At 39.1% G+C, this 25,604-nt stretch overlaps 1 pseudogene; it reads right to left on the bottom strand.

Annotated features, from left to right (window-relative positions):
- Window positions 1-260: 260 nt before the first annotated feature.
- On the bottom strand, window positions 261-798 carry LOC132649774 (bifunctional phosphoribosylaminoimidazole carboxylase/phosphoribosylaminoimidazole succinocarboxamide synthetase-like; annotated as a pseudogene).
- Between the last annotated feature and the right edge of the window lie 24,806 nt (window positions 799-25,604).

The raw sequence follows: 25,604 nt of genomic DNA, 5'->3' as shown, positions 1-25,604 counted from the left end.
CTCCCTGAAGCTGGAGTTAGAGACACAACAAGCAGGGAACCAGACTGTTCCTCTGTTAAAGTGCTAAGCCATCTCTCCACCCTGATAAATGGGGGTATATCTACCTGTTCAACATCTTTGCTTGCTGGTTGGCCCAAATCGTTATCTAATCCAAATATCTGAGCTGGAAACTGAGATGACCATTCTGGAGAAAGGATTGACCAGCAAAGACAACAAGGTAGATGAAAAGATGAGCACCCTCAGCCTGGTGTGGTGGGAGATCAGCTGATAACTGGCTATGCAGAGTTACTAGTCAGTGTTGGTCTCTAACCATGATTTCTGCATGCCTCTGCCACAAACATAGTATGTGTGCCATCCGCTTTATGTTATGCTTTAATCTTCAAGGTTTCATCTGGTTCTTTGTGGGCAGATGTTACTCAAGGCCAACATGGGATTCCAAAATTTATGCAGAACTTATTGAGGTTTTTTTTTTTTCACAGTGACCAATATCAGAAGTTGAACTCATCAATACTGTGACTATACACTGACCTATTTCAAAAGCAATTCTATCTGCAACCCACTCAAAGTTTATCTTTATCAACAGAGCCCCTCCAGTGTCACTTATTTGAGGTCATAGGAAGATTGTCATTCTTCTGGCTCAGATCTGGTAGGCAATGTCATGAGGAATAAATCACTAACTTCAGCAAAAATAATCTCTTTGGTAGTGACATCAACATCCAATTTAATCTTCATATCAAACAGTGTGCAGTTCTGATGTACTCAAGTTTTCTAGAATATTTCAAAATTATTGGCCAGTATAAGTCATGCTCCTCAACCTACTGTCAATCATTATTGGCATCTTTCATTAAGAATGTCTCCACTTGTGCATCTAAAGAAACTAAGCAAGAGAGAAGACCCTAACTAAAATGTCCAATCCCCATCCAGAAAGGCAAAGAGGATGGACATCAGAAGAAGAAGAAAACAGTAAACAACCTAGGAACCTACCACAGAGGGCCTCTGAAAGCCTCTGCCCTTCAGACTATCAAAGCAGATGCTGAGCCTGATGGGCAACTGTTGGGCAGAGTGAATGGAATTTTAGGTAAGAACTGGGAAATAGTAAGAGCTGGAGAGGACAGGGTCTCCACAAGGAGAGCAACAGAACAAGAAAATTTGAACACAGGGAACTTCCCAGAGACTCATACTCCAACCAAGGACTATTCATGGAGATAACCCAGAACCCCTGCACAGATGTAGCCCAGGGCAGTTCAGAGTCCAAGTGGGTTACATAGTAATGTGAAGAGGGACTGCCTCTGACATAATCTGATCGGCCTGCTCTTTGATCACCTCCCTCTGGGGGGGAGCAGCCTTACCAGGCCATAGTAGAGGACAATGCAGCCACTTTTTATGTGAACTGACAGACTAAGATCAGAAAGGAGAGGAGAACCTCCCCTATTAGTGGACTTGGGGAGTGGCATGCAAGCAGAGGGAGGAGGGAGGGTGGGATTGGGAGGGGAGGAGGGAGGGGCTTATGGGGCGATGCAGAATGAATAAAGTGTAATTGATGAAAAATTAAAAAAAAAAAGAATGTCTCCACTTTCAGTACTTAAGCTTTATATCCTTTACACCAGGATTAAAGAACCAATAGGATTCTTTGACACACTCATTCAGTTGAAACCATTTCACACTGGGGTGCAATGAAAGCTGCCTGTCCACATTTTCTGGTGAAAGCAGTTTTGATACAACCTTCCTGTAACAACTGAGAGATACGGCTGCTATGTTTTTTGGAGTTGGCACCTTTGCCTTCCAGGTGGTTTCTGCTATAATTCTGTCCTTGGACTACAAAATGATTTTTTTTCTAAATTACCTAATGATTCATTGGCATCTTTTGTTTTCCCTTCATAGAGTTTTCTACTGATGTTCATTACCTCTTCTGTACCATTATCCTGAGTGGGCTGAGCATGAAATTAGAGCAAGAAAGAAAAGCCACAACTCTGTACTACAGAAGTTTCTGTGTTTGATGAAAACTGATTTATCAGTTGTTTTCAGAAAATCTTCTTTCTGTGCTAAAAGTTGAGGAGTACTCAATTTTTTCTTCTAGAAATTTCAGAAAATTAGTTTTCATGTAAAACTTTCATGATGCACTTGGGTTAAGTTTTTTTTTCTTTCTTTTTTTTTTTTGTATGATGAGAGATAAAGATCAAGTTTCACTACTCTGCACATAGGTACCCAGGATAGCCAGCCTCACTTGGCGAAGGTGCTATGTCCAGTTTGCACCTTTAGATAGACAGGTGACTGTACAGCATAGGCTTGTGCGTGAGCCATCAATTGCTTTCCATTGACCAATGTGTCTGTTTTAATTTCAGTACCATGTTTTTTGTTTGTTTGTTTGTTTGTTTTTACTATTGTATCATAACTTGAAATAAGAGAAGATGATACCTCTTGATGTGTTTGAGTGTGTGGTGTTGGTTTGGCTATTTAGAGTCTTTTTTGGTGTAGTTCTGCCTCAAATTCAAACAAGTTCCTAGCTTTAATTTGTGTGTTTAACTAATAGCTCCAGGGGAAGCTAGGGGATTAGGAAGGGACATTAGTTGGGGCACTCACTACTTGAAAGATGATATAAGTAAGATGAAAGTAGAGTACCGAACACCAGATGTGGGAAACTGGAAGCAGGAAATGACATTGGAAGATGGAGGTGGTAGACCATGCGAGGAGAACGTTAACCTAAAGGCAGGCTATATAGATATCTTAATTAAATTATATTTTATTAATTACACTTTGTGTCCCCCCATAAGCCCCTCCCTCCTCCCCTCCCAGTCTCACCCTTCCTCCCCCTTCTTCACGCATGCCCCTCCCCAAGTCCACTGATAGGGGAGGTCCTCCTCTCCTTCCTTCTGATCCTAGTCAATCAGGTCTCATCAGGAGTGGCTGCATTGTCATCTTCTGTGGCCTGGTAAGGCTGCTCCCCCCACCCCCCACATATTAAAAATCCACATGGTATCCTACTCTTTAGCAATCCAACTTAGCAATACAATTATAAAAGAAAATGGAACAAAAGCAAAATGTACCAAAATGGATAAGAACTATGTTACTACAGAATAAGGATTATGAAAATGCCTCCTGGAGACACAGTAGTTAGTAAACTAATTTCAAGTATTTTTTTAAGGAAGTTCAAATAGATATATCTATCATAGTTGAATAGAACTGCTTCCAGAAGACCTGAATGATAACAGAACATCACAGTGCTAGTCATTGCGTACAGGTAATTAGAAAGAACAGAGTTTACTAGTATCAAAAAATTTAAAATTTTCTAAAATTTATTCACAATGTGACAAACTTTGGGTGCTGTAAGACACTGTACTAATTTTAGATAATGTAGCAATAAATTTCATTCACTAAAATTTCTGGCAAGAACTCTTGTCAGCAAGAGAAGGAAATAGATTCAATCTGTTTATTCACTCAAGCTATAATAAACAGAAAAAAAATTCTTCTGGGGACACCTTATTATTCCTCATAGAAATTCTAGTTGTCTAGTTAACACATGAATCAGAAGGAAAGAATATGTCATTTTCTGGCTGTGTCTAAATTTACAAAATTAGCAGCTCAAGTTAACATTAAGTGATAGGCATCTGTGATTTAATTGTGATCTTTTCTGCAACTTGTTAAAAGCAAAAAAAAAAAAAGAGTCAAGAAGCAAAAATGAGTAGCTTCAGAGTTTATTATTAGGTTGATTAAATGTCCCATCTTATTAATACTCTTTTAGAGTAGTTCTTTCAATTTTATAACACCCAGATTATTATTCACAGAGAGTTCTGTATGAAGTGATCGTTTTCTTTAACACACAATAGCTACTCAGGAAGAAAAAATAATAATGAAACTTTGATCTGAAAAGATTCATGAAAACCTCCAGGCCAGTAGCTTTAGTCTGCAGTTGCTGAGATTAAACTTAGTAAGAAAGACACTTTTAATTGGTGATTCTAATTGGTTGGTGATTGATAACAAATATTAACTTTGTTCCTCATTTCATCATTTTAATGGGATTTATAAACTGATTAAACATACAGTTCTTTGTTAAGAAAGATACAGTCTCAAATTATGAGTTTGATGTAAATGATGGGGCTCTCGGTAGGGAAATTTTTGAGAGGAATAGATCTTGTGTTAACATTCTGCATTTAAGAAACAAGTGGTTTTAAAAGGCAGAAACAAGTGTCACCGAAAAAAATGATACAATTCATTTGATTACTTCAGTTTTGAGGTGTGTACATCAAATCATTAATATAACGCAACAGAACTTAATAAGTAGCTTATAAAAACTCACAGACATTATGAACTGTACCAGTGACTGATGAATGAGCCAAAGAGAAAAGGAAAAAAAAAATCCTTCCAGATCTACCCAGAAACACAACATTTTGATGTTAAAAGAAAGGCACTCCCAAGAGAAAAATTTACAGCACTAACTGCCTACATTTAAAAAGTAAGAAAGAGCCTAAATAGATGAAGTAATAATGACCCTCCAGAGTTGGAAACACAAAAACAAAGCAAACCTGAAAACAGCAGAAAAAAAAGAACATTTAAAAGGTCAGAATTCAACAAAATCAAACAAAAAAAATCAAGTAATAAAAAGATTCAATAACCTAACAGCTGATTCTTTAAAGAGAAAAAGGATTGACAAAGTTTTAGCCAAGTTATCCCAAAGAAAAATAATGAAAACTAAATTAATAAAATGGGAAATGAATAACTATTACAATAGCCACAAAAAAGTCAAAAATTGGCAAGAAAACTTGGAATACTTCACCTCCATTAAAGTGGAAAATGCAAAGGGAATGGTTGAGCTTCCATAAAATTGTCCCATACCAAAGTTAATCAATGAAAAGATCAACAAATTAAGTAGACCTGTAACAATTAATGATATTAAACAGTACTAAAAGTCTTATAAATAACTTCTTTGGGTCTGTGGATTGCAGTATGGTTATCCTGTTCTATAGACTAATATTTACTTATAAGTGAGTACATACCAGTCTTTCTAGGTCTTAGGTACCCCACCCAGAATGATCTTTTCTAGTTCTTTCCATTTGCCTTCACATTCCATGATTTCTTTTTTTTTAATAGCTGAGTAGTATTCCATTGTGTAAATGTGTCATAATTTCTGTATCCATTCTTCATTTGAGGGACATCTACATGGTATCCAGTTTTTGGCTACTATGAGTAGCTGCTATGAACATAGCTAAACAAATGTCCTGTTGTTAGGTGGAGCATCTTTTAGGTATATGCCCAGGAGTGGTAAGTAGGCACTCTCACCAGCCACAAAAGTGTTCCCCTTTCTCCACAGTACTTGAGTTTTGCTCTTAGCCATTCTGACTGGTATAAGATGGAATCCTACTAAATTTTACACAATTTCTGTATTGACTCCTTGGTTGATGGACATCTAGGTTGCTTACAGATTCTGATTATTACAAACAAAGGTGCTATGAATATTGTTGTGCAAATGTCCTTGTATGGTTGAACATCTTTTAGATAAATGCCCAGGAGTGGTATAGCTGCATCTTGAGGTAACACTATTCTTAGTGAAAGCACCAGATTGATTTTTAAAGTGGTTGTACAAGGGTATATTTCTATCAGCAATGAAAGAGGGTTTCCCTTTCTTCACAACCTCTCCAGGGTGTGTCATCCCTTGAGTTTTTGATCTCAGCCATTCTGATGGGTGTGAGGTAGAATCTCAGGGTTATTTTGATTTGCATTTCCTGGATGACTACGGACATAAAGCATTTCTTCAGGTGTTTCTCTGCTGTTTGGTATTACTCTGTTAAGAATTCTCTGTTTAGTTCTGTACCCATTTTTTAATTGGATTACTTGGTTTGTTGGTGTTCAACTTTTTTATATATTCCAAAATACTACTCAGCAATTATAAACAAATCATGATATTTGCAGGCAAATGGTGGGAACTAGAGAAGATCATCCTGAGTGAGATAATCCAGAAGCAGAAAGACATATATGGTATATACTCACTTATAAGTGAATATTAGCCATATAATATAGGATAAACATACTAAAATCTATACTCCCAAAGAAGGTAAACAACAAGGAGGACCCTAGGGAAGAGGCTTAATCCTCACTCAGAAGGCCAAACAGGATAGACATCAGAAGTAGGAGAAGACAAGGACTAGGACAGGAACAGTCCATAGAGGGCCTCTGATTCTACCCAACAAGGTATCAAAGCAGATACTGAGACTCACAGCCAAACTTTGGGCAGAGTGCAAGGAATCTTGTATGTGGAAGAAGGGGAAGACAGAAAGACCTGGAAGGGACAGGTGCTCCACAAGGAGCTCAACAGAGTCAAAAAACATGGGCCCAGGGGTCCCTGCGGAGACTGATACTTCAACCAAGGGCCATGCATGGAGAGGATCTAGACCCCCCTGTACAATGAAGTCCACAGGCTGCTAAGTCTCCAAGTGGGTTTCCTAGTAAGGAGAGCAGGGGCTGGCTCTCACAAGAATTCAGTGTCTGGCTCTTTGATCACCTCCCCCTCGGGGATGCAGCCTTGTCAGGCTACAGAGAAAGATGATGCAGACAGTCCTGATGAGATTTGATAGGGTAGGGTAAGATAGAAGGGGTGGAGGTCCTCCCCTATCAGTAAGAGATGCATAGGAGGAGAAGAGGGAGAATGGGTGGGACTGGGGGGTGATGCTACAGCCTGGAAACAAAGTGAATAAAGTGTAAGTAAATAATAAATAAATAAATAAATAAATAAATAAATAAAATTTCAAACATTGCAAAAACAGACGTTAAACGCAGACTTTATTTTTGTAAAGGTGAAATTGTAGAGTCTTTTTTATTTACTTTTCTCTGATGACTAAGGATGTTGAGCATTTCTTTAAGTGCTTCTCAGGCATTCAAGATTCCTCTGCTCTGAATTCTTTGTTTATCTCTGTATCCCATTTTTAATAAGATTATTTGCTTTGTTGAAGTTTGATTTCTTAAGTCCTTTGTATGTTTTAGATATTAGCCCTCTGTCTGATGTAGGGTTTGTGAAGATCTTTTATCAAACTGTAGGCTGCCGTATTGTTCTATGATAGAGCAGCTTCCTTTGACATACAGAAGTTTCTCAGTTTCAAGAGGTCCCATTTATTGATTGTTGATCTCAGAGCCTGTGTGGGTGGTGTTCTGTTCAGGGAGTTGTCTCCTGTAACAATGAGTCCCAGACTTTGACACTATTACTAATCCTTTTCTCTTCCTGCAGACAGGAGCCTAAGGTTCCAGCTAGCTGTGGATAGAGACAGATGCTGTGACTTGTAACCAAGCATGGGGAGGAGCTCAGGTGGTCCTGTGGAAGTATTGGGGGAAAGATGGAAGGACCTGGAGGAGATAAAAAACACAAGAATACCAACATAGACAGCTCACCCCATGGTGCCTTAGAGACTGATACATCAACTAAGGAGCATGCATGGTCTAGAGTGAGGCCACTTGTACATATGTAGCTTCATCTTCATGTGGGTGCCTGGCCCGTGCAGAGAGGGATTGTTTCTAACATGGGTAATATGCCTGCTTTTGGATCACAGGAAAACTGAAAAGTGTTATCCCTGGGCTCAAGGGATGAGGATATGCTCAATCCTTATTTGACTTGATGTGCTGGGTGTTAACATATAGGAAACTTGTTTCTGGGTTGCTTAGTAACCTATGATGCCATCATTTGTCCCCCACCAGGTGTGTGGCAGACACATCTGGCAGAGGTGGTTCAGCTGTGCAGGACATATAACAGGACAAATGACCACTTTGTCACTCTCTTGCCCTCTCTGTTTTTGTTTCTCTGTTGGAGCACCCCCTTACCGATCTTCTCTCTCTCTCTCTCTCTCTCTCTCTCTCTCTCTCTCTCTCTCTCTCTCTGTGTGTGTGTGTGTGTGTCTATCCTCATAAGGCCCTAACTCTCTTCTGTTTCCTTAACCCTGAATAGGTATTTTTCATATAAGATTTGTTGTGTGCATCACTTTTAAATATGTCTTAACAATGGAGAGGGTTAATAATGGGAAAGGGAGAATCCCCTTTTCTGGGGGGGGAGAGAGAGATGGGAAGGAGGGACTTGGAGGAGAGGAAGGACGGGGTACCCTTAACATGTAAAGTAAATAAACTGAAATAAAAAAAATTAAAAGTCTCGTAATAATGTAGTCTAGGCCCAGATGGATTCACAGCATAATTACTACCAGGCTTTTAACAAGCTACAAGCAATCTTTCTCAAATTATTCTAAAAAGTAGAAATGGGAGAAGTTCTAAGCACCTGTTAAGTTAGAATTTCTCTAATAAAAAAGTCCAGCAGGACCTGGAAAGGATCATCCTGAGTGAGCTGTCCCAGAAGCAGAAAGACACACATGGTATATACTCACTCATATAGACATATAACATAGGATAAACCTATTAAAATCTGTACATCTAAAGAAACTAATCAAGAGAGAGGACCCTGACTAAAATGCTCAATTCCCATTGTGAAAGGCAAAGAGGATGGACATCAGAAGAAGAAGAAAACAAGAAACAACCTAGGAACCTGCCACAGAGGGCCTCTGAAAGCCTCTGCTCTGCAGACTATCAAAGCAGATGCTGAGACTTATGGCCAACTGTTGGTGCAGAGAATCTTATCTAAGAAGTGGGAAATAGTAAGATCTGGAGAGGACAGGAGCTCCACAAGGAGAGCAACACAACCAGAAAATTTGAACACAGGGGTCTTCCCAAAGACTCATACTCCAACCAAGTACCAGGCATGGAGATAACCTAGAACCCCTGCACAGATGTAGTTCATGGCAGTTCAGTGTCCTAGTGGGTTACATAGTAATGGGAAGAGGGACTGCCTCTGACATAATCTGATTGGCCTGCTCTTTGATCACCTCTCCTTGAGGGAGGAACAGCCTTACCAGGCCACAGAAGATGACAATGCAGCCACTCTTGATGTGATCTGATAGACTAAGATCAGAAGGAAGCAGAGGAGAACCTCCCTTATCAGTGGACATGGGGAAGGGCATGTGTGAAGAAGGGGAAGGGAGGATGGAATCGGAGGGGAGGAGGGAGTGGCTTATGGAGGGATACAAAGTGAATAAAGTGTAATTAATAAAATTTAATTAAATTAAAAAAAGCTCAGTAGATATAAAGGAAACTAAAGAACTGCAGGACAATATCCATGATGAACACAAATGCAAAATGTTCAACAAAATACCTGCAAACCACACTTAATATAAAAATTCATCTAAAAATTATACATTATGACCAAGTTATCTTTATCTTGGAAATTCTGGTATCTTTCAAAATATGTAATCCAATAAATGAATAAACCATACAAATGGACTGAAAAGTAAAGTCACATGATCATACTAATAGATACTAAGTAGAACCTCGACTGATATTCAACATGACTTCATGACAAAGTCCTATAGAGAAGAGGACTTGAGGGAACACATATTAAAATAATAAATACATGACAAATTTACCAATAACATCATCCTAAATGGGCAGAAACTTGAAGCAATTCCATTAAAATCAGGAATATGACAAGCGTATGACTCTACCCATTCTTTTTTAGGATAACACTTGAAGACCTCAATAGAGCAGTAAATAACAGGAAGATATTAAATAACTACAAAGAGAAAATAAGTCAAATTAGTGCTATTTGCAGATGTATTAATATAAGAGATACCAAAGATTCTAGAAAAAAATTCTAGAAATAACCAAATCTTTCAATAAAGTGTGAGATAAACATAAACTTTTAGGTGGGAACTAGAAAAAAAAAATCATCCTGAGTGAGGCATCCCAGAAGCAGAAAGACACACATGGTATATTCTTACTTATAAGTGGATATTAGACATATAATATAAGATAAACATACTAAAATCTGTACATCTAAAGAAGCTAAGCAAGAAGGAGGACCCTGGGTAAGATGCACAATCCTCATTCAGAAAGGCAAATGGGATAGACATTGGAAGAGGATGAAACAAGGAACAAGACAGGAGCCTACCACAGAGGGCCTCTGAAAGACTCTACCCAGCAGGGTATTAAAGCTGATGTTGAGGCTCATAGCCAACATTTGGGCAGAGTACAGGGAATCTTATGAAAGAAGGTGGCCATAGAAAGACCTGGAGAGAACAGGATTTCCACAGGAGAGAAACAGAACCTAAAAATCTGGGCACAGGGGTCTTTTCTGAGACTGATACTCCAACCAAGGACCATTCATGAAGATAACCTAGAACCCCTGCACAGATGTAGCCCATGGCAGCTCAGTCTCCAAGTGGCTACCTTAGTAAGGGGAACAGGAGCTGTCTCTGACATGAACTCAGTGGCTGTCTCCTTGAACACCTCCCCCTGAAGGAAGAACAACCTTACCTGGCCACAGAGGAAGACAATGCTGCCAGTCCTGATGAGACCTAATTGGCGAGGGTCAGATAGAAGAGAAAATGGAAGGAGTGCAGGATTGGAAGGGCATGTGGGAGGGAGCTACAGCTCAGATACAAAATGAATAAATTGTAATAAAAGGTAAATAAATAAATAAAAATTCACTCCCTGAAAAAAAAATAAATGTAAATACTTCTCTGACCAAGATCAAATAAATTTAAAAGTCATCTTTCTCTTACAAATAATTTTAAGCCAACTTTTTTTTTGGGGGGGAGGGGTCAGGGTCTCTAGCTGGCCTTGAGCTAGCTTTGTAGTTAACTGGTTGTGAACTCAGAGAGCTCCATTAGCCTGTCTGTGCCTTCAGAGAGCTGAGATTAAAGGCAGTAACACTAATATAACTTTCATTCTAGTCAACAATTTTTTGTTTTGTCTTCTTCCCTTTTTCTTTTCTTTTAGATAAAGCCTCACTCTGTATCCCAGCCTGTCCTTGAGTTCACTGTGTAGCTCTGTCTGGCTGTAGACTTATGCATGTCCTCCTGCCTCAGCCTCCCAAGTACCACATAACTATGCACTATCATGTGCAATTATGGTTTTATTGGCTGCTTGATTGAATTTAGTTGTGAGAGACAGGATCTCACGTCGTCCAGACTGAGCTCAAGCTCATTATGTAGCAGATGATGACCTTGAACTTTTGATGTTTTTTTTGTCATCCACCTGTTGAATGCTAGAAATACAGAGGGCATCACTACATCCAGTTTATGTTAATCTTGTGGTCAAGTAGGGGGCTTCATACATGCTAGGTAGGCATTTTGTCAACTAAGTTATAATATACCCCTGGCCCCCTTTGTGGTGGAAGGCTTGGATCTTACTCAAGTTCTATTAATTTCTTTTAATTTAGCAAATATTGAACCTTATTAGATTCAAGTTTCATCATCCCATCAGATTCCTTGGCAGGTCAGCTGTCAAAGTATTTGTACTTACATTCAGATTTCTTCTGTGTGGATTATTCAGTGACAATTCAGGGTGCTTAGTATCATTCTATCCGTAGTTCAAATACAAAATATAGATCTCTAAAGAAATATGAAGTGAATTTTGAAAAGGAAAAGATACAAAATTATAAAAGAATCCATGTGTGTTCCAGGTTTTCTCACTTAGATCTGCCTATAGTTAAAGCTGACATCAGAGTGAAAACCAAAAAGTGAGCAAGGATCATGTGAACATTTCATACAGGAGTAGGTCAGGATCAGCTTGATGTTTTTAGAATGTTTAATCTGGCAGTCATGCGGAAGTATAAGCACTTCCTAGTATTGTGAATACTTTCTGTGAATCACATTCTTCTGACTGCAGATCAATATTGTTTGATGTTGGTCTTAGGTGTTATAATACACAATGATGATGTGAGGAGGTACCACGGCAGACCCATGCCAAGGGAAGGAGAGTCTGGAGAAAGGGTAGAATCAGCAAGCAAGCCATGTAAGCAGGCAGACAGATGGGAATATAGCCATGAGGGCTGAGAAGAGATAGGACAGAGAGGGAGAGGAAAGGGGCACCTAGGACATAGAGAGAGCTAGAACAGAGGAAACAGAGAGAAAGAGAGCTGGGGTAGTGAGGGTCCGTTTATTGGCAGCCACCTGGCAGCGGCAGGTAATAACAAAGGTGTTGGTAGTGGCTGAGGGCAGGACAGCAGAATGTCCTGCACACTATCAGTGGGTACTGCAGTAGAAAAAGCTCAAGAAGGCGCTAAGCCTTCATCTTCTGAAGGAGCCGAGGGGTTCAGCCTTCTTGGAAAAGACTGATAACCTGCTAACTCCAGTTACTTTATTCAAACATACACAAGGTTAATTGGGAATGGGAAAGGTTTCAACTATGAAAACGATCTCTCTTTTGCTGCCTGTGAGAGCAGACAACCCACACAAATCTCAGTCCCTTTGGGTTCTTGCTAGTCACAATCAAAGGTAAGAACTCCAGGTTCCCTAGGACCGAGGTCAGTGCAACTGTGCGTTCTCAAACAGCACCAAGCGCAGATTCTCCAGAGAGACAACATTCCTTCAAGGTTAAAACAGCCTCAAAACAATTCCTCAGCCTCTACCGATTAACCCCAAGGCTTTGCTGAAACAGTTCATTCAAAGCCAGACACGAATGGTCCAGACTCTGTCAGAGATTAAGAAAGAACTCAGAAGGTGACTCAGAAGGATACTGGAAGGGGGCCAACACCAGACCACAGGGCAGAGGCATTTGAAAAAGTTCAGCTCAGGGAGAGAAAGTGTTAGGGTTTTTCAGTGAAAGAATACCTTGGTAGATCAGGGCCAAGGACTGGCACAAAGACCATGCCACGAAACAGGTATCACTCAAGAGATTTAAGGGAGGGTTGGGGGAAAGACCTCCTCTGAGTGGAGACAAGAGAGAGACAGAGAGACAGAGCGTGGGCTATGGTGGCAAAGACTTTATAAAGGGTATGTGAGTGTAAATGTGTCACATTTGGAGACTGGTGATGATATGGCTGCTGGTGCTGAGTCACTGAAGGCAGGCTGGGAGAGCACCTGGTTCCTAACAGAAAGGAGTCCCCTAAACATGGCCAGCAGATTGAACTGGGCCATAAGAGATGGGGTGGAATGAGGTCAAGAAAGGAAGACAAAAGAGTGGACCACAGCAAATGGCTGAAATAGCAGGGTTATATAGGAAAATCCATGAAACGAAGAAGTTTAAGGAGTTTAGGGTAGTGGCAGGGTGAGAAGAGCTGAGAAGAGCCACTGATGCTGAGTGAGCCTGGAGGACAGCATGGGTTTTGGTACGCTATTAGGCACCACAGATAGCAATTTTCCCTTTCTGAAACCAATAAAGAATGGACCCTTTGGTAGAAGAAAATGGGTGCCAGAATTGGAGGAGCAGTTTCCTTTGGACCTGAAACTGGCCAGCTTCCTTTAAATGGTAGTCTCTCTCTTCTTGGGATTCCTTTGCCCTATACCTGTGGTCTGACTTCATTTCTACCCCCCAAGCCCTGGATACTTTTCCTTTGTTTCACTTTTCACTATGTTATAAAGACATAGACAAACTAAGAAAACAAGCAAACAGACAGACAGACAAAAACAACAAAAACAACAACCAATGGCACCACTTTCTGACTTTCTTAGATGTCTATTTTTATAGACAGACTCTGCTTACAAATGCTTGCAAATTTAAAAGGGCCAAAGAGGAAAAATATATGAGATGTGACCTGCAAAAAGCCTTGTAGATTCTTCATATTATTCTGCAATTGGATATATTTATAAAAGGGGATACTGACTAAGCTTTTCAAGCAGACACACACAAACTGGTTATGGATATGTACAACAAGGAGTTAAGTTTCAAGGAAATTTTAAAATAATGTGATACAGAGGCTCTGCCACAGGGCCAGTCATCCTATTGGGCTGAACTATGGATACTCAGTTTAAGTTACAGATGTCATCCCATGGATCTGCCAGTCCTGTGTAAAGAAAAGAACATGCCTGAGAAGGGAGAAACTTTGAGAGTCCTTCCCGGCCAGCCTCTCTGACTCACTTTCAGGAACAGCGGGGACTAGTTCTTCATCTGTGCTCCCACCACAAACCTGGAAGCTGATGGGTCTAAGCACAGCAGAAGCTAGAGCAAATCCAGAAGAGACATTTGCAGACCAGGGTCACCGTGTACCCTCCTCCCTTTGGACTTATGGTAATATCAGCCAAAGTACTTCTATAGGGCTGGCCATGATGGCTTCCAGAACTGGACTCTAACACAAGGCATTTTCCTAGCTTTTTTGTACTTGCAAATAATAAGTTTAAAAAAATAAAAATATCTCATATCTTTAATGAGGTCTGGCCCATTATGCATTCAAATAAAGTTGTTCCTTGTAGGTGACATAAAAAAAATTAACTTTTAGAAATAATTAGCTTTTCTGTGCACCAAAACCAAACTTGCTTACAAAAAATCACAGAAACCCTTCCACTCAATAGTTTTATAAGATATAGAATAGAATATTCCAACCATAGGATAGAGAAATCTTTTCACAGAAAACCTCAAGTCCCCTAATGAAAGAATTCTAGAAAGAGGTAGTTTCTATAATTTCTCCAGCCATAAGGTTGGCTGGGACTGACCACCATTCTGAGTCAGAAAAGTCAACTCTTCTTTTTCTGTCTTTATATTTTTGTTGGTGTTGTTGCTGTGCAAAATACAGGCTCTTTTTGATACTTTGGGATTCCTTAATTTTTCATTAAACTTCCCTCCTGACCATAAAGTTGCTCAACCTTAATGTGTCTGAGCTTTAGGTCAGCTTAAATGGAAGGTGCCAACCTTGCCTTTTCCTTAGCACTCTCCCTCTCCTTCAAGCAGCTGCTGAGATTGAAAACTTGCCAGTCCCATCGTGTCTTTTACATAACATCAATTGTGGAGAGGATGTGGAGAAAGGGGAACCCTCCTCCATTGCTGTGGGGGGGGGGGATGTAAACTTGTACAACCACTTTGGAAATCAGTCTGGCACATTCTCAGAAAATTAAGAATAGTGATTTCTCAAGATACAGTTACACCACTCCTAGGCATATATCAAAAAGATTCTTAAGTACACAACAAGGACATTTGCTCAACCATGTTCATAGCAGCTTTCTTCATAATACCCAGAATCTGGAAAGAACCCAGATGTCCCTCAGTGGAGGAATGGATGCAGAAATTGTGGTACACACATTGGAATACTATTCAGCAATTAAAAACAAGGAAATAATGAAATTTTTAGGCAAATGGAAGGAACTAAAAAATATCATCCTGAGTGAGGCATCCCAGAAGCAGAAAGACACGTATGGAATAAACTCACTTATAAGTAGATATTAAACATATAATATAGGATAAACATACTAGAATCTGCACACTTAAAGAAACTAAGCAAAAAGTAGGACCATGGGTAAGATGATCAATCCTCACTCAGAAAGACGAACAGGATGGACATTGGAAGAAGGAGAAAACAGGAAACAGAATAGGAGCCTACCACAAATGGCCTCTGAAGGACTATCCAGCAGGATATCAAAGCAGATGCTGAGACTCATAGCCAAACTTTGGGCAGAGTGCAGGGAATCTTATGAAAGTTTGGAGAGACAGAAAGACCTGGAGGGGACAGGAGCTCCACAAGGAGAGGAACAGAACCAAGAAATATGGGGTCAGGGTTCTTTTCTGAGACTGATACTCTAACCAAGGACCACTCACAGAGATAACCTAGAACCCCTGCTCAGATGTAGAACATGGCAGTTCAATGTTCAAGTGGTTTTCCTAGTAAGGGGAACACAGGTTGTCTCTGACATTAACTCAGTGGCTGACACTTTGATCAGAGCAAAGAGTGAGGAGCAGACTTACCAGGCCACAGAGGAAGACAATGCATCCACTCCTGATGAAACCTGATAGGCTAGGGTCAGATGGAAGGGGAGGAGGACCCTCTCTATCAGTGGACTTGGAGAGGGACATGGAAGAAGATGAGGGAGAGAGGGTGGGACTAGGAGGGAATGAGAGAGGGGGCTACAGCTGGGATACAAAGTGAAAAAATGTAATTACTATAAACAAAATTAAAAAGAGAGAAAAAAAGAATATTGTATAAATTTGTGTAAGTGGAGCAGGGGCTGCCTCTGGCATGAATTCAGTGGCAGGCTCTCTGATCATATATTCCTGGGTGGTGCAACCTTGCCAGGCCACAGAAGAAGACAATGTAGCCAGTCCTGATGAGACCTGATAGGCTAGGGTGGGAGAGAATGGGAGAAGGACTTTCCTGATCAGTGGATTAGGGAAGGGGTATAGGAGGAGAAGAGGGAAGGAAGGATTTGGGGGAGAACAGAGGGAACCACAGCTGGGATTCAAAATGAATAAATTGTAATAAATAAAAATTAAAAATGCTGATATAAAGGAATAAACTGAGACTTAAAAAAAAGAAAGAAAGAAAATTGTGGTTGGCTCTCTTTCAGTCTGTTCTTCACATTCTTTTATTAAGAAGACTAAGAACCACTGAACCTAACCAAACCAAATCTCAATATTTTCCTCCTTTCCCCCCAATCTTATGCAGTTTCCCATAATTTTTGGTAGAAATCAAGTAGGAATGCATAATAAGGGAGAATCCTTTCCCAGAGAGAACAAACAAGAGTTCATCATAGCATCACTTAGCTTTTCATCACATGGTCAGTTAGCAAGAGATATATGAAAAAGAACTCAAGAAAGAGAGGCACAGTAAGGAGGAGAAGCATAAGAAAGAGACTCTTTTCAGGATGGCAAAGTTCCTTGGAGGTTCCTTATTGGTTAAAAGCACCAGCAAGAGCTGCCAAGGTTTAAATCAATATTAACTATTTCTAGTGACTTGGTTTCTTTGCAACCTAAGTTTCTGAGAACATGGAGAGTCTAATCAGTCTTACCACAGTGCGCACCAACGCTCAGGTCAGACAAAATTACACCAAAGTCACTTTCTCTTTTCCGGGTCCCTCCATTACTCCCAGAGCAATACCGCCACCTATGGGTACTGGACACATCACATTCATTCAGTTTCATGAGCCCCTTCCCAGCTACAGCATCGACAGAGCTTAGGAGAGAGCTAAAGGCGTTTAAGACGTCATAAATTGTCATAAATTGGTGTCCACAATCACAGTTTGTGCAACAACCATGTATTTCCTATTATTTTTTTGCTTTGATATATTGGAGCAACTTAACTGAGAAAATTTTCTCCTGCTATATCCACGGTCACATTACTTGTGTGCTTTACTGTTGTTGTAAAGGACATTTAATCTATGAGATTTGTTGATCTCATGGGAACCATGACAAGAAATGGGCTTATTTTATCAGAGAGTTGAGCTCACCACAGGCATAAAAACAAACATGTCACTTTATCACCATTTGTCAGGGCTCCTCATCAAAATAGAAGCAAATGCTTGTAGACATCCAGTTAGGCCAGCACCATTTGTTGAAGATGCTATATTTTTTTTTTCCATTGAAATGTTTTGGCTTCTTTGTCAAAAATCAAGTATCTGTAGGTGTGTGGGTTTATTTCTGGGTCTTCTATTTGGTTCCATTGATCCACTATTCTGTTTCTATGCCAGTACCATGCAATTTTTATTACTATTGCTCTGTAGTACAGCTTGAGATCAGTGATGGAGATACCTCCAGACGATCTGTTGTTGTACAGGATAGCTTTGGCAATTCTGGGGATTTGTTTGTTTGTTTGTTTGTTTGTTTTTTCATTTGAAGTTGAGAATTGTTCTTTCAAGGGCTATAAAGAAATGTGTTGGTATTTTGATGGGACTTGCATTGAATCTGTAGATTGCTTTTGTCAGGATGGCCATTTTCATTGTGTTAATCCTACCAGTCCATGGATACAGGAGATCTTTCCATTTTCTGATATCTTCTTCAATTTCTTTCTTCAGAGACTTGAAGTTTTGTTTTTTTGTTTTTTTTTTTGTTTGTTTGTTTGTTTTGTTTTCAAACAGGTCTTTCACTTGCTTGGTTAGAGTCAAGCCCAAGGTACTTTATGTTATTGGTGGCTATTATAAGCTAAGCAAGAAGGAGGTCACAGGGTAAGAGGATCAACCCTCACTCAGAAAGACAACCAGGATGGACATTGAGGAAGGAGAAAAAAGGAAACAGAATAGGAGCTTACCACAGAGGGCCTCTGAAAGATTCTACCTAGCAGTGTATCAAAGCAGATGCTAAGACTCTTAAACAAAATTTGGGCAGAGTACACGGAATCCTATGAAAGAAGGGGGAGATAGTGGGAACTGGAGAGGACAGGAGCTCCACAAGGAGAATAACAGAATCAAAATATCTGGGCACAGGAGTCTTTTCTGAGACTGATACTCCGAACAAGGACCGTTCATAGATAACCTAGAAGCCTGCTCAGATGTAGCCTAATGGCAGCTCAGTCTCCAAGTGGGTTCCCTAGTAAGTGGAACATGGACTATCTCTGGCATGAACTCAGTGGCTGGCTCTTTGATCATCTCCTTCCAATGAGAGAACAGCCTTACCAGGCCACAGAGGAGGACAATGCAGCCAGTCCTGATGAGACCTGATAAGCTAGAGTCAGAGGGAAGGGGAGTAGGACCTCCCTCCTCAGTGGACTTGGAGAGGGGCTTGGGAGGAGGTGATGGAGGGAGGGCAGGATTGGAAGGGAATAAAGGAAGGGGCTTGCTGGGACACAAAGTGAATAAATTGTAATTAATATAAAAATAATTAAATAATAGAAGCAACTGTGTGACTTGGTTGCCATCTAAGCTAGTGATGCTATCAATACGGTAATAGCCACATGATTTGGTCACCGTCTTGGTTAGTAACATCTTCATAATGGCAGCAACCATGGGAACTCACCACAATCTTGGCTAATACAACCACAAGATAAAACATAATTTGTATTACCTATAAAACATCCCAATAATACAGAATCTTCAAGGGACACAACTTGGTAAAAGTTTTTCTGCATCACAGACATTAAGTGCCAAGTCCCACACCCCAATACTCACCTTTTTTTTTTTTTCACTTCTCTGAACATATGATGTGATTAAGAAAATGGAAGACCCAGATGAGTTTTACTGCCATGAGTCAAGGGTAATGCATTTGTCATATCAGATTAAGGGGGTTATATGAGACCTCTCAATGTACTGTTCTATTTTATTTTGAATGCATTGTTTTGAATGTTACCTCTACTGGCTTCCAAAGGAAATTGCTATTTTGCCAGTCACATGACTACAAAACTGTAGAAACAATAAAGAGAACGGACACCTTGAGATGGCTGGATCTAGGAAGTTTGGGTGAATTTACAGTAACAGAGATCTACACTATGAAAGCACAGATCTTGACTTTCCCGGTGGTAGACAATTTACTGCCAATAAGCATCTGCAACCTAGGAGGTATGACTGGCCTCAAGGATGGGGTGAGGACCAGGCACAGATGGAAGTTCTACTCTTTCTAGCAATATCTATGTGCTCATTATTCAATAGCTGAGAGTGAACTGATCCGCACTTTTATGAGTTCATATTGGTCCCATCATGAACATGCATGATTTTGTTTCAGATTCTAGTTGTGGAGATTAAAAAAAAAAAAAAAAAAAAAACAGGCTAAAGATGTCATAGCTTTATAAGTCCTATAAAAGGACTGTTATGCTGCTGTGTATATTTTCATTTTTCTGTACATTATAGGAACTTAAATTCTCAATTTGGTTGTCTTAATCCAGGGAGCCCATTTGGTAACCTATTTAAATGAGAAATCTACTCTGTATTGATCATGTCTGTTCCCTATCTAGATTATGAACTATAATATTGAAAGATAATAAATTTTAGAAAAAAAGATCAAGGAGAATGATTAAAGTGATTATTGGAAGTTCAACCCACAAGGGTCCAAAATTATCCAGATTTATATAATCATTAAAATTTGGTCAATTTCATTGATAAGTGAAGCTCAATATTTACTCTAGACACTTTCTTTTTGATAGTGGGTCAGGCATAGGCCGAATAAGATAAATGAGGCTAGATGCAGGAAAATTCATTAGGTTATTGTATATCAGTCATTTAGACTCAAATTGGTCAGGGCGCATAGTCTAATAGACTCCCTCTCATAGTTGCTAATGAAGCAGAACAAGGTACAGGGAACTCAGGTCTTGGTGGGTAATATCAGCTAGTGTAACAGACCCCTCCTTTCCTCACAGTCTATTTCAAGGGGAGGAGGAAGAAATGAAGACAAATGTTAGAAGATGCTCTAGAGGAGAAGACAAGGGAAATTTTGGAGATGTTCTAATAAATGTTTCTTTTGTCTTACAGAGGGGCATCACGGCACTCTGAGCCTGAATCAGGTTAACCTAAATCTCAAAATAAAATAAAAAAGAAAGAAAGAAAGAAAGAAAGAAAGGAAAACAAAAAGGAAAAAGAGAGAGAGAAGGGGGAAAGGAAAGAAAGAAGGAAATGCCAGATGTTTTTCTCCACTCAAGTGTAGGCTAAAGTAAGGCCAGAAGATAAACATAAAGCCGATAGTGGGGAATATCACAATATTCTGCAACTTGATCTATTATAGGAGAGGACGTCCATGTTGATTTTCTTCAGGTCATCTACCTCCATTTGCAGGCACATGCAAGCTAGTAGTAAGTAAAGTTTCTCAAGCAGTTGATCACAGGAAGTCTATCCAGGGAAAAACACAAGTTAGAGACTAGTAAAGGCAGATACTTCGGCCTGCTTGATGTCCAGTGATAATGGACGCTAACTGCATCCCGCTTTATAATGTTTAAAAAGATCAGGGGTTTACCCTTAAAAATTGAGTGTGGTCTCTTATACCACTCTCAGGGAAGAGACACTTCCTGTCACTTTTCAGTCCCCAGATGATGAGCTCATCTACGCAAGTGTGCCCATAATGAAGACACATGCTTTCAGTCCAGCCTGTCAACACAGGCCTCAACAATAAGTCTGCCCAGTGGACGTCACTGTTTAATCTATTTCTTGTTTGATCATTTCAGGAAAAAAAAAAACCTGTTATCTTCAGTGATACAGAGTAACAAATATCTTTTGAGTATACGTTATACTGGCAAATTGTCATATGCTTCCTGAATGTGGGTAGCTCCCTGACTCTCATCCAGCAACATTGCTCAATTGTAAAGACATTGTACATTTATCCAATGGGATGCTCATCCATGGAGAAGACAGAGAGGACCCTGTGACTAAACCAAGTTTTAGAAACTAACCAAACAGAGGTGTCTGTATGAGTTTAAATAGAATTCCCTGAGTTGATCTCTTCTGGGTCATATAAACATCAGTGTAAAGATGTTTTGTTCAGGAACTGCTGCTTCCTTCTATTTATTATTCTGTTTCGTGCATTCATTCAAAAGTAAGAGTATGTCTGTAGCAGTACACTTTTTGAATTACATAATGTGAAACAACAAAAAGTGACTGGTTTGTGTTGTTTTTAAATAATGTTTAACTATGACTTACAACCCCGAAGTCTGACAGTTTGTGCCTCTGCAGCAGTAATGTATTACCTCTTTATTTTGTATGCAGTTTGGATTGAAATTTCTTTAAAAAAGATGGTGTTGTATAGTACTATCTGTCAAGCCAAATAACTGCCGTCTTCATGCTACCAACTGTGTCTGCTCACCCAAGTCTGCTGCAGCTGGACTCGCTCACTGTTTACAGTCCTTCAGAGAAAGAGTGATTGACAGGATCACTAGACCCACACCTGAATATCCACATACACTCCTCTCAGTGACGTATGTGCAGTTTTTCCCTAATCACATATGGTCTTGTTAAAATAGTGTTTTCCCCACATTATCAGTTCTAGCTCCTAAATAATGACACAGAGGGATTCTTTATAGGAATGAGAATGCCCACATCCAGACTGCAAGCAGATTTCTGGGCACATGAATACACAGTACACAGGCAGATAAATCATCACCTGACTACTCAGTACACAGGACTGTTCCTCAACACTCTTGTGATCTTGGGGAGAAAAGTAGTTTGAATAAAAGTAGGAAGTGGAGGCTCTTTCAGTTCAACTATGAGGAAGCCATTCATTCTGAATGAGGAATTTTCAGTGAGGCTGCCTATGAAACACCCATGGTCCTTTCAGCACCGCCTGACTTCTTCTCTCTAAGTATGCCAAAGAAAACACTTGATTTCCCAGGGTGCAACTTCTGAAAATTTGAGCTTTGACTTAACAGTAGGACCTTAAGAAAAGGGTCAGTCATTGCTTAGTTTCCCACGGTGAAAAAGTTCTCAAAACAGATGGTAACTATTTTTTTTTCAATGGCCAATGGTGTTAATGAAAGTGAATTTGGAAGGAAAGAATTTTTAGAAGGAATAATGTACACGTTCATAGTTAAGAGGTTTTGTGTATGATGACTACGTACCTGTCTAATTTTTCAGAATGAGAAGGAAAGGTAGAAAGCTTAACAAGCTACTAATTTCTAAGTATTCATATAAGTTACATAAAATGTGAACTTACAGATTATATATATATATATGTATTAAAATTTTTACATTTAAATTTTAACACATTGATATTAAAGCTCTACTAGAATCAGCTGAGTTACTGATTTTATAACAGTTACAAGGATTGGCTTAAAGAACAAAATAGGCTTAGTTTGAAAGTGGCTTTGGCCCACACCTTTTTTAAATATGACACAATAATTAAAAATATCTGACTGGTGTAACTGATCTTCTGGGCATCCAATAACCATTCTTGAGGATCCACATTAATGTGCTTAGAATAATTAAATGATCAATAATTAAATGATCAATATTTTCCCATGAACTTTAAAGCCTACAAGTACCCAGGGATCTTTCTCAAAATATCCTGTAGCTACAACAAATCACCTGTCCTATTGTTCAAGGACAGGATGGATGGACTCTAACCAGTGTAGATTTTGAAATGGAAAATGTTAACAAAGGAGGGAAACATCCTCATTTTTCCAAGTGAAATAATGGAAAAGTCCAAGATATATAGTCTTAAAATATGAAACGAAGAGAAAGAGGAAGCCAAAGTTCTTTAAAGCTCCAGTGACCACTGAGGACCAGATTCTCAACCAGCCTATAAAGCAAAATAAAAGCATGATTAACTTTGGTCATCTGCATTCTATTAAACACTCAACAAGAAAATGTAGTCAACAATTAGAGTTGATTTCTTACTACAATAATCTATAGATCACATCTTGCATACAATAGAAATATTAGTAAGGCAGTTATGTCTCCCTAAGTACTTTCTTGTTGATAAGGCAAATACAGATATAGGGCACCATGACTTGAGCTCAGTCCTATATCATAGTGTCTGCCTGAAAAAAAAAAAAGGAGGTAGTGCCACCAAAGTTTTAACTTCAAAAAGAAATAATGGCTAACCTTCTTCTCTTTTTCTCTAAAATCCATCTAAAAGAGACCCTGCAATTTGACGGTAGCAACTCAAACAGCTACCAAAGCTCCTGAAAACACACCAAGTAAACAGTGTCCAACTTCCCTCTACACAGTTTTTCTTATACATCTAGATAAATGCAGCTTGAACACCTCATTAAAGAATGATATCGGGGGGGGGGGGGTAGCAGATGGAGGCTAATATAAAGAACCACAACTAGTCACAAGTGCAGAAAATCAATGACCTTGGCGTGTCCATCCCTCACGCCTAGGGATAGGCGTGTAATATCCCTAACACAACGTAAACACTCAAGGTTCAGTGAGCATGTTGAAAAAGTGAACTGAAAGATTTTAAGAAACAGAAGGCTAAGAGGACATCTACAAAATATTGTCTTAAAAACTCAATAGGTATATTTGCTCTCATAAATATTAAAAAATATGATTTCCTGCAAAAGATCTGTATATGTTCACATGAATCAGCATCCCAGTCTATGCAGGGGAAATCCCTATCTACAGGCAAAGGGATACAGGTAATCTTTTATTGCTAAAGGAGGGAATAAGTTTATTCAGAGACAATCCCATTTTTTAAGTTATCTATACCCTATTCTCAAATACTTATGAATTGTGCTAATTATAATCAGTATACATAGTGAGAGAAAACTTGAATTTGAGAAGAAAAAGTGGATGTAAGAGTGATGACAGGGAAGAACCTGGAAGACTGAGGAAGGGGTATTTACAATGAGACCTGGAGCAGACAGGAGTTCCACAAGGAGAGCAACAGAACCAAAAAATCTGGGCCTAGGGGACTTTTCTGAGACTGATACTCCAAACAAGAACCATGCATGGAGATAACCTAGAATCCCTGCACAGATGTAGACCATGGCAGCTCAGACTACAAGTGGATTCCCTAGTAATGGGAAGAGGGACTGTCTCTGACATTAACTCAGTAGCCTGCTCTTTGATCACCTCCCCCTGAGTGGGGAGCAGCCTTACCAGGCTACAGAGGAAAACAATGCAGCCAGTCCAGATGAGACCTGGTAGGCTAGGGTCAGATGGAAGGGGAGGAGGTCCTCCCCTATCACTGGACTTGGGGAGAGGTATGGGAGGAGATGAGAGAGGGAGGGTGGGATTGGGAGGGAATGAGGGAGGGGCTTGCAGCTGGATACAAAGTGAATAAACTGCAATTAATAAAAAATAATAAATTATAAAAAAGAATACATTGTATGAAATTAAAACTAGTAATTCATTTTTTGATTGTTGAGATTTTACTATAATTTCATCATTTTCCCTATTGACTTCCTTCTGCCAAAACCTCCCACCTACCCCTCTCCTTATCAGATAAAAAAAAAAATGGAAACATGCAGACATAATAAAATATACATTTCAAAGGAAAAATAGATATGCTGTCTACCAATGAGCAATGTCACAAGCCCAATAATTTATTCAAGGGTTATGTGTTTTATTGCATATAGATAGAATGCAGGACTTTGTATTATAAAATTACTTTTTGTCTATATTTAAATAATTTGTTATAACATGACCTTAGTTGGTTGCAAGTCTTTTTGCTGGTTTTATTTTTGCTCTTCTCCTGAATTATTACAAATTGATAATCTCACAATTTTCTTTTTGAACATGAACATGACCTAGAATGTAAAACCTACTAAGATTTTTGAACATTTGATATAAACAACTACATGGTTTAATGTTGATTTTAAACAATACTACTGTTTCAGAATCTTTTGCCTGAACAAAATAGAAAAAGAAATAAGTTAGCTTTGTTTTGTCCAATCCAAGGGCAATATTATAATATGAGCCGTCATTTCTTCATTAATAAAATAAATATACAATTTAATATTGTAAATTGCATTTAGATAGTTTCTTTAAGCATATCCTCTTTGCAACTCTCAGAGTTTGCATTTTGAATGTTGTTATGATGAAGATGTGGATGCAAAGCAATGCTGTATTCATCTTTCACTCCTAAGTGATCCTGTTGTTTTTATGTGTTAGATACTTCTGTAAATTTCAGATTTGTCTTTGCTAAAAATGAAGTGGTATGAAGGCTAAGCAGATGGTTGTCACAAATACAAATGAAATTTATAAAAAAAAAAATCTCAGAATGGTAGTAGAAAAGAGTCACAAAGCACAATTTATTGAGCATAACTATTTTAAAAAACAATTCATTAACATGAGGAATGTTATCCTACTTATAACACCCAAATTTTGTCATATATTTAAATAAATTATTAACAACACTGTTATAAATCATTAGTGTCAGTGATTTTGTTGTGAAGATACTGAGGAAAATTATATAACAAAAGAAAAAGGTTGGAAATTAACGCTGGTATAAAAAATTATATTGTTAGGAAACCTTTTCCAGGATCTTCACTAATCCTATATCTGACAGAGGGCTAATATCGAGAA

Source organism: Meriones unguiculatus, chromosome 21 (genome assembly GCF_030254825.1).
Source record: "Meriones unguiculatus strain TT.TT164.6M chromosome 21, Bangor_MerUng_6.1, whole genome shotgun sequence".
Taxonomy (NCBI): Eukaryota; Metazoa; Chordata; class Mammalia; order Rodentia; family Muridae; genus Meriones; species Meriones unguiculatus.
This window is presented reverse-complemented; position numbering and strand designations above follow the sequence as displayed.